This window comes from Terrapene carolina, unplaced genomic scaffold, assembly GCF_002925995.2.
Source record: "Terrapene carolina triunguis isolate 2854851 unplaced genomic scaffold, T_m_triunguis-2.0 Scaffold231, whole genome shotgun sequence".
NCBI lineage: Eukaryota > Metazoa > Chordata > Testudines > Emydidae > Terrapene > Terrapene triunguis.
In genome coordinates this window covers 16,421,893-16,431,374 of record NW_020664582.1, presented here as the reverse complement: position 1 = coordinate 16,431,374, position 9,482 = coordinate 16,421,893, and positions in this window count along the sequence as shown.

Sequence of the window (9,482 nt, the reverse complement as noted above, 5' to 3'; positions counted from 1 at the left end):
CAGAACGCTGGTGGCGCGGGGCTGCTCCTCGGCGTTCCACCGGGAGAACGCTCGTACAGCGGAGGGGGCGCCCGTGGAACGTTGAAACGCTTCCCCTGCCTCTATGGAGTTCCCGGTTAAAGTCTGCGCGGCTGGGGCAGGGGGGAAGCGCAAGTAGGGTGACCAGACAGCAAGTGTGAAAAATCAGGACGCGGGTGGGGGGTAATAGGAGCCTATATAAGAAAAAGACCCAAAAATCGGGACATCTGATCACCTAAGCACAAGCTATGCACGGGTTATCAGAGTGCTGATGTGGCAGAGGTTGCGGAAGGGTGAGTGGGTGGAAGGCTGAAAGTCCATGGCAAATCTGCCACTGACTTCGAGGGGGATGATGACAAAGGATAGGATCCTTTATTTACAACCACGTTATCTAGGACCTGAGCTCTCACTGAAGCTATACTGAAACCAGTTTTTTTTTTTAAATCCTCCACTAAATAAACATGAAGCTATTTATAATAACTTAATTTACTCATTCAGAATACTCCTAAAATGTTACCAGCCTATGCACAAATGTGTCCCCCCTGCTCTTTACGACGGTGATGAAAAAACTCGTGATATTGTATATCCTGTATTAAAAAAAAAACCACATGGATTAATAGAATTTTGCAAGCTCCGGCTGATGTTGATAGTTCGTAAAAGTGCCTTGGAGATGGAAAAATGCTCAGCGCTGTACACATTAAAACACTGTCTGTATTCCTAATGAGGTGACCTTAGGTCTGAGGTCTCCAGCACATTCTGCTCTGATTCTTGCCCCCATTTAATTACATTCTATCTCTTGCAGTCAGACTGTAAGCTTTGCAGGGTAGGGACTTTATTTTCTAATGTGTTTGTAAGATGCCACATATAGCATTAAATAAATAATGTCCAGTGGCAACTCTGTGGGAAAATTCGGCTATGCAACTACCCAACCTCATCTTCACAAGAGCTACTTTGCCAAGTAATGCTGTGCACTCAGAAGTAGTAAAACAGATTTGGCCATTTTAACCCACAAACTTTGCAGGCAAATGTAAAGTTCTGGTATTGCCAAACCAATCTGAGGATGAAACTATGGTAGGAAGATGAAAAGGGAGGAGTATCTAACTGTGTGGTACTGGAAGAGGTACCATAACCAGCATCATCTCCATCTTTCCAGATAAGAGACTAGGCTGTTTAAATATATAGCTTTGCACTTCTATTACATCCTTTATCTGAGGAGCTTAAAGTGCAGTAGAATCATCAATTAATTTAGTCTCAACACCCCAGTGACGCAGGGGAAACCTTGTTGTGGGTTCAGTTAAAACCTCATTCAAATTGATGTATGTAAACACCCTTCAATTAAGTTATTTGTAAGAGATGATTAAGGGGCTACCCCTAAAACAAGGCCTATTAGAGCCTGCCCAGAAACTAGTACCATGTGGGTGTGGTTAATTCTACTGGGTATTGTAACCAGATGTGAGAGAGAACATGCAGAACCTGAGAACAGAGAGAGAGGCAGGCAGGTAGGTAGGTAGGTAGGTAGGGTCAAAAAGGAAGAAAGCCAAGCAGTAGCCTGCAAGCACAGTGTTAGCCTGGAAAAAGCTAGAGAGCTTTTGGTCTGGTGTTGGCTAAAGAGGCTTTGGGACTGTAAATTAAGAAACTACTCCTCTTGTTTTTAGTTTTTCTTGTGTTCTGAGAAGCAGGACTTTGTACATTCCTTGTAAATAAACAAGATTGCATCAAAGAGAATACCAGATGCTATCAATTTCTGCTTCCAAGTGGAACTTTCCCAGGGCTCCAAAATTTGACTAGTTGGTTCTGGTCAAAAAGAGGAAACTCTGGTGTTAGACATGGGATTCAGTTTCTGAGGCGAGAGAGTGTGTAAACTGGTATGACTGTTGAACCAAGATAGAACAAATAACTGAGGTACTTGCAGAAATCAAAAATAGGCAGTGAGATTTAAAACAAGACCTAAAACAGAAGCTGGAGGCTTCACAGAAGGAATTAAAGCAGCATCTGGAGGTATGCCAGAAGGATGACCTGCAGGCAGAGATGAAGTCTCTGCTGGAGCAACAATTACAAAGCATCCAAACAGATTGGGAAGTCCAGCCACAACATGACCAGGTGAGAATGGTAAAAGAGATTGATGAGGTGACCAGCAATCAGACTGCCATAGACCAGAAGGTTTTCCATTTAAATGGTGGAGACCAAGTAAACTTTAGCCAACCCGGAACTTGCCAACTGAGATGAGCTACAGAGGAAATTGAAGAGTCACTGACCACAATCTAAGGCAGCTCCTGGATGAGGAATTGAGCCAGCTGGAAGACTTGGATAGGACTGGACATTTATAACAGTTTTCTACCATTTGTAATCCACAGAGGGCCAGAGGGGAGAGGTCAGATTGTCCCAGCTCATATAATACAAAAGCCCCACTACCTTTCAGGGAAAAACTCCTTGGGAGGCTCCTTTAGTTCAATCCAACATTCTAGCTCAAATTAATGGTAGGGAGGAGGGACGGAAAGGGGGGTTGCTAGCAGCCAGTTCAATGGCTATTAGCCAGGATGGGCAGGGATGGTGTCACTAGCCTCTGTTTGCCAGAAGCTGGGAATGGGCAACGGGATGGATCACTTGATGATTCCCTGTTATGTTCATTCACTCTGGGGCACCTGGCATTGGCCACTGTCGGAAAACAGGATACTGGGCTAGATGGACCTTTGGTCTGACCCAGTATGGCCATGCTTAACTTAATCCCACAAAAAAGACGGAGTTATCCAGACCTGGTACAACAAGCCATGGACATATGGTTTGGAGATAGCTATCAATCTGAGCTGGCCAGGGCAAGAACCAAGAGTTAGAAAGAGGGGGAAAGAAGAAACCCCACTTGAACTGTCAGAGGACCTGCAGAGACTTGTGTTCTTAGGACACTTGGATACCGCTGAGACCTTCCAGTATAAACTGGTGAGGGACCAATGTATAGCTGCTTGGCGAGACTTGGCCTTGCATATGAAGATCACCAAAAGGTGGCCAAAGACACTCTGAGAGGCTGTGGACTTTGCCACAGAACTTAAATCTTTTCTTGCAGTGGTACTCCAAAAGAGGAAGCAGCTGCTAATGAGGAAGATGGAAGTGGATCACTATGAGTCCTGTAAGTACAGTTCTGCGTCTAATATATATGATGATAGAGGGGATTCTAATCTATTATCTGGTTTGTGACTGTGATGAACAATTACAACAAAAGATAAATGTGGTTTCTAAAATAAGGAAAATTGGCAAAAATTAAAAGGAAGAAGTTAAATGTGGGTACTGTGACAAAATTGGCTACAAAAATTATAAATTGGGGGAAGGCAGGCTGTTGTAAGTGTGTAGTGAAAGTCTCTCTCCCTTTTCAGGAAATCAGGGAGCCAGGGTAGACACCAAGCTGGAGGGGCAAAGCTTGGCAGTATGAGAATTAGCCCCACAGTTTTTGATTAGATCTGGGCAGTTGAACAACAAGAATGGGAGTTTGGCTATTGAGTGCATAACAGGATGTATTATGTGTATAGGGATAATTGACGCAGGCTCAAACATAAGTTATTAGACTAGATATGCTAAAAAAGGCTAGGGAATAGGGGATCCAAAAATGAACCAGCTCATGAGTCTCAAACAGAGACAATGACTAGGGCATGGGCACCTGTCCTAACATTGGATTCGAAGATTGGATCTCTGAAATTTGAGCAAGAAGTTTTGATGACTGAAATAGTGGATGAGCTAATAACTGGCTTGGATTTCATTATGGCCAATAACTGTGTAATCAATGGCAGGAAAGATGTCTTACAAATTCAGTCTGTGGCAGTCCCTTTAAAGATAGTTTATAGGCAACTGGGTTGCAGTGAACCAGTTGTCCTGCCCCAGGGGCAGAAACATAATCATTATAACAACTACATGGAATTGTGGCTTTCCAGCAAGAAAGAGTGGGAGTGGTTGAAACCTTCTTTTGAGACCCAGGGCCTCGAAGAAATCAAAGGGTCTACGCAGAAAAAAACCCTGCCCCTGGCTGTGAGTCTCAGAGCCAGGGTCAACTGATTGGGTTTCATGGGGGTTGTGCCACAGGATTAAAAATAGCAGTGTAGATGTATGGGTGGCAGCCTGGGCTCTGAAACCCAGTGAGCGGGGAGGGTCTCAGAGCTTAGGCTCCAGCCCAAGCGGGAACGTCTATATTGCCACAGCAGGAGCTCAAGTTGGCTGACCCAGGCTCTGAGACTTGCTGTCGCGGGGTTATGTTTTTTTTGTAGACATACCTTTAGCTGCTAAAGCGCTTGTTGTTCTGAAATAAGAACTGATCCCTGTTGGTTTTGTCAGAAACATTCAGCAATAGTAAATAAGTCAGCAGAGTGATGTAGCATTTTCAGAGTTGAAAAAGGCTTCTGGGATTGCTCCTGGGCACAGTAGTTAGGCCAACCTAGACCCCAGTGTAGACATGGCTAGGTTGAAGACCTGCTAAATCAACCGCCGATCGCTCTCCCGTTGTCTCCGGTACTCCACCGGAATGAGAAACATAAGGGAAGTCGATGGGAGAGCTTCTTCTGTCAACCCAACGCAGTGTAAACACCACAATAAGTCGACCTAAGGTACGTCAACTCCAGCTATGTTATTCACGTAGGTGGAGTTGCGTAACTTAGGTCGACTTAACACCGTAGTGTAAACCTTCCCTTGGAGAGGTGGATTACCTACACTGATGGGGAAAACCCCTTTAGTTGATGTAGGAAGTATCTACAGTGTGGCGCTACAGCAGCCCTGCTGCAGTGCCATAGCTGTGCTGCTAGCATAGACAGACCCCTTGTTAGGGATTGAGTTAAAACTGCATTCAAATTGATGTGTGAACACATACTTAATTTAAAATAATTGTAAGAGACCATTAAGGGGCCACCCCTAAAACAAGGCCTATCAGAGTCTGCCCAGAAACAAGCATCATGTGGGCAGGGGGTTCCACTGCGTGTTGTGAGTGACCAAGTGGAATTGGAAACTGAGAACAGAGAGAGACAGGAAGAGGCGAAAAACAAGAAAGCCAAGCAGTAGCCTGCGAGTGAAGTATGGAAAAAGCTAGAGAGAAAGTGGTTTTGGGTCTGTTGTTGACTAAAGAGGCTTGGAGCTGTAAGCTGAGAAACTGCTCCTTTTGTTCTTAGCTCCTCCTGTGTTTGGAGAAACAGGACTTTGTAGTTCCTTTCAAATAAACAAGATCACATCAAGAGAATACCAGACTCCATCAATTTCTCTTTCCAACTGGGCCCCAAAATTTGACTAGCTACTGGGTCATCCCCATTTGACAGGCAAGACAGCTGGCACATAAATAAGTTAACTCATTTGCACAAGAACACAGAGCTGAGAACATGTCAATTTACCCTGGCTCACAGCCCCCTTCTTTAATCACTAGATAAAAGATTCCTTGCTAGTGAGGTTTTCTTTGATACTGCTATAAATCTGTGTAGAGTTCAGCCAAAGCAGACCTGACACACAAGATAATGAAATCAGTTTGTAAATAAATGTGAATACGAGTGTCAGGCACTTCCCTGGATGTTTTGTAAATAGTGTGTTGATCATCAGAGTTATTCCCCATGCAGATTTTGGTTGTATTAGCAGCACAAGTGAGCTCCTATTCCAATAATTTTTGTACTGCCCCATGTCTATTCTCACCACCTTGTAATAAACACATGTAAGTGTAACAAAATCTTCCTAGGCAGTCATTTCCCATTTTGTATGTATGCAACTGATTGTCCCTTCTTAAGTGGAGCACTTTGCATTAGTCCTTATTGAATTTCATGTGAATGGGAGCCTTTCCCTTTACTTTGACGGATTTTGGATCAAGCCCTTATGTAGGTGAGTAGCCCCATTGAGGTCAACGAGTAACGTTTGTGGGACTGGCTGCTATACTAAATTGGGGAAATTTTCAATTGTGTTTAAGTGAAAGTGTCCATTTAACAAGTCCATAAATCCAACTCATTTAAACTGTACCTTTGAAAGTTAGTCTATAGTGGGACTGAAGCAGCAGCAGCATGCAGGAACATGTATTGTGATTGCCCATATTGTGTAAATCCTGTGAACAAACAAAGAAATTAATTTTCCAACGTGACAGGAGCAAACCAATCCCAGGATTGAAATAATTCAGGACAGGCAGGAGAATCCAGTCTATTTTTATTTCTATATTTGTAATATAAATCTGCATTTATGGGCAATTTTTATGCTAATTTGCTTTCCCCATTTTCTGTATTACTTTCAGCATTTCACATTATCGGGAGAGAACAAAAGCACGCTTGTGACACAGTGTACGTTTCTGATTATGTTTCATTGATAACAATCTTTGCTTTCCATCAACCGTTATTGTTTAATTATATGTTCAGTGTTATCTTCTAAGCAATTCTGGGGAGGGTTACTAAGTCCAAGGCCACGTCTTTGGTGTTACATATAGATGAAATTTAACTTCTTTGTTTTTGTTTTGTTTTTCAGAAAGTTTTGGGGAGTAAAGGTGGTGGTGGGGAGTGAAAATTAACATGAGTTATTGGATGAAGAGGGGTCATGTTGGGAGAGGCTAGGCTAAGGTGGGGTGGATGAAGGAACCGTGTAAGAGCTGCTAGCAGGCCTAATGTTAACAACGGTAGCTGTGCTAACTTGCCAGGTGAGGGCTCTGCCAGTTAGCAAGAAGGAGGGGGAGTGGAGAGGCAGTGTTAAGGATGGGGAGGAGCTGTAGAGTCAGAGGAGCAAGCCAAGTATTTGTGATTTTAAGTGTGCTCTGGGTGTACTAAGATTTTTATCATTGAGCAATTCCTGATCCATCTCTGAAGTGGCACATCAGAAATAAAGGGTTACATTTATTATTACAGCAGGGTTCTCAAACCTTCCTTGAATGTGAACCACACTGCAAGACATTGTTTCACAGAGTCCCCGTTCTGTTCCTAATTGTAGAACATGGCCACCCTGAGGGCAACTAGTGCAATTGTGACATGGGCAAGTCATACTGGGAAAGTATATGAGGTAGGTTTATCTACTTTTAATACAATGTAGCAGCTGGGAAAGAGGCAAAATCAAACCACGTGACCAGCAGGTGTTCCACAGCCCCCAGTTTGAAAATCGCTGCAGTACAATATGTTTAATAGGTTTGTTGCAGGATAAAGGTCTTACTTAGTGTGTGAGGTCTGCAGGCTACGCACCCTCAAACGCAAACACACACACACGTAGTTGCATGGACTCAGTGGGACTACTCTTGTGCAAAAATGAAGCATGCATATAAGTATTTGCAGGAATCTTTGGGACTATTCACAGGAGTAAGTACTGTCCCTGTTCTCGGCCCCTGCACCTGTATTTCTCCTGAGTGGTCCAGCAAGGGCCCCGCTCTCAGGCTTCCAGCTCCTGAGCCTTTTCGAGTGGAGACCTGTTCCTTGCCTTAAAGCACACCCGCTTGCTTTCTCTTCAGAGACTGACAAGAGTAATTGTCAACATTTGTAAGTTACTATACAGGTCTTTCTAAGCAAACCTATTTTATTCTTCAGGTAAAGCACTACAGAGGAAATACATTAACAAACAATAAAGTAACCTACCCCATGCTAATAACCTTACCAGGCCCCAACCCCATTCTACCATGAGCTCTGGCAGGAACAGTCCTTCTACACCCCAGCCACAGTGTTTCCTTTGTGGTCACAAGTTCATCACAGCTTCAGCTCAGAACAACCACCCAGTCTTACAGGGCCTCAGTAGGCCCAGTCCTTGCAACTCTACCCCAAGGATTGGGGTCCTCCATGGATCAGGAGACTTGTCCGTTTGCTGGATCAGGAAGAAAGCCCTGAGCCAGTTTAAAAGTAGGCTATTTATCCAAAAAGCCTTTCTTTGTCTGTTAGTCCCCAGACAATCTAGTTTGAACTAGTATATGTACACCTCTCCAGGGGTGGCTTCAAAGGGCTGATAACATAGGAAGTACATTAGCCTCCCCCTCCAACTAGAGAACACTGCCACAATCACACATGCACAATTGTATTTGTAATACAATGGACCCCTTAAAAGTATTAATCATTCTACTTCAATAAGGTTTAACTTCATTCAATAAAATTCATTTAGGATATTACAGGTTAGTGTCGGTCTGTCACAACTACAACTAGGTTAGGCCCTGAGGCCCAGATCCTCACAAGTATGACCCTTGAGTTTCTGACTTTCAGTGCTAAGAACAGGTTTTGAGAGTGCCAGCTTGGCAAGATGGGAGAGTGGCACCATGTAAAACTGAAACTAAACAAAGCCAGCATGCGATCAAAGGTCTGTGAGCAGCGGAGTTAGGAATTAACGAGTAGACGAGCTTGTTGGCCGTAGGGAAATTTGCACTTGTCTGCACTGGTGAGGAGGATCATCCAGCAGGGAGTTATAACAGGATGTGCAGACTCCATGGGCTACTCATCATCGGGGTTTAGCCTTATAGACAGACATGTGGTTTGTTTGTTTTCCCCCATCTCAAATCCTGCCGCTTACAACATGGTTCTGATGCTTGTGTTTTCCCCCTTTCTGAGGAGGATGCAGTAGTGTGGCCTAGTGGAATGGGCACCATCCAGGGAATCAGAAGATTTGGTTCGGTTCCCTACTCTGCAACTGATCTGTTGTGAGAACCTTAGGCAAATCACCACTCTGTGCCTTTGTTTCCGTTCCTGTCTGTCTTGTCTAGTTAGACCATTAGCTTGGGGGAGCAGGGACTGTCTCTCACTATATGTTTTCATAGCACCTAATGCATGTGGGCCTCTAGGAGCTACTGGAATACAAATAAATAAATATTATAACAGAATATAATACACTGCAATAATACCTGTGGTGAGTTAACTGGGGTCTCTGCTGGAGTGGAATTCACAAGTGCTCTGCTGTGCTACACGAAAACAGGATTTAAGGCAGACATAATTATGCAAAGAAATATGTAATCAAGACAAACAGATTTTCATTAGCGCTGTAAGGTGGTGGATCAGCCTGAGCATTCTAGCACCAGGAGGAATAATGGACTTTTGATATAATGATCCTTCATTTAATGAAAATACACGTCTTTTATTCCGAAGAGTGCTCTAGTGCTCTGAATACAGAACTGGGCGACAGGAGTTCAGTTCCCAGTTCTATCTGAATTCCCAACCTCGGGCAACTAATTTCACCCTTCAAGCTTAGGGGTGATAACATCTTAGAGGGTATGATCCTGTCCCCCTGGGGAGTCTTTCCGGCCACTCCAAATTCTAACACCAAAAGCAAGGGCCCTGATAAGTAAAGGTTCGTCTTTTTCCAGGTATCTGACCTTCACACAATGCCAGAAATCCCACCCGGTGCCTCCAGCACAGCACCCCTCCCCTCTCTCCAGGGCTGCCAGCCCACTGCTCCCAGTGCCCCCTCCTCCTTCTCCAGGGCTGCCAGCCCACTGCCCCCAGTGCCCCCTCCTCCTTCTCCAGTGCTGCCAGCCCACTGCTCCCAGTGCCCCCTCCTCCTTCTCCAGTGCTGCCAGCCCA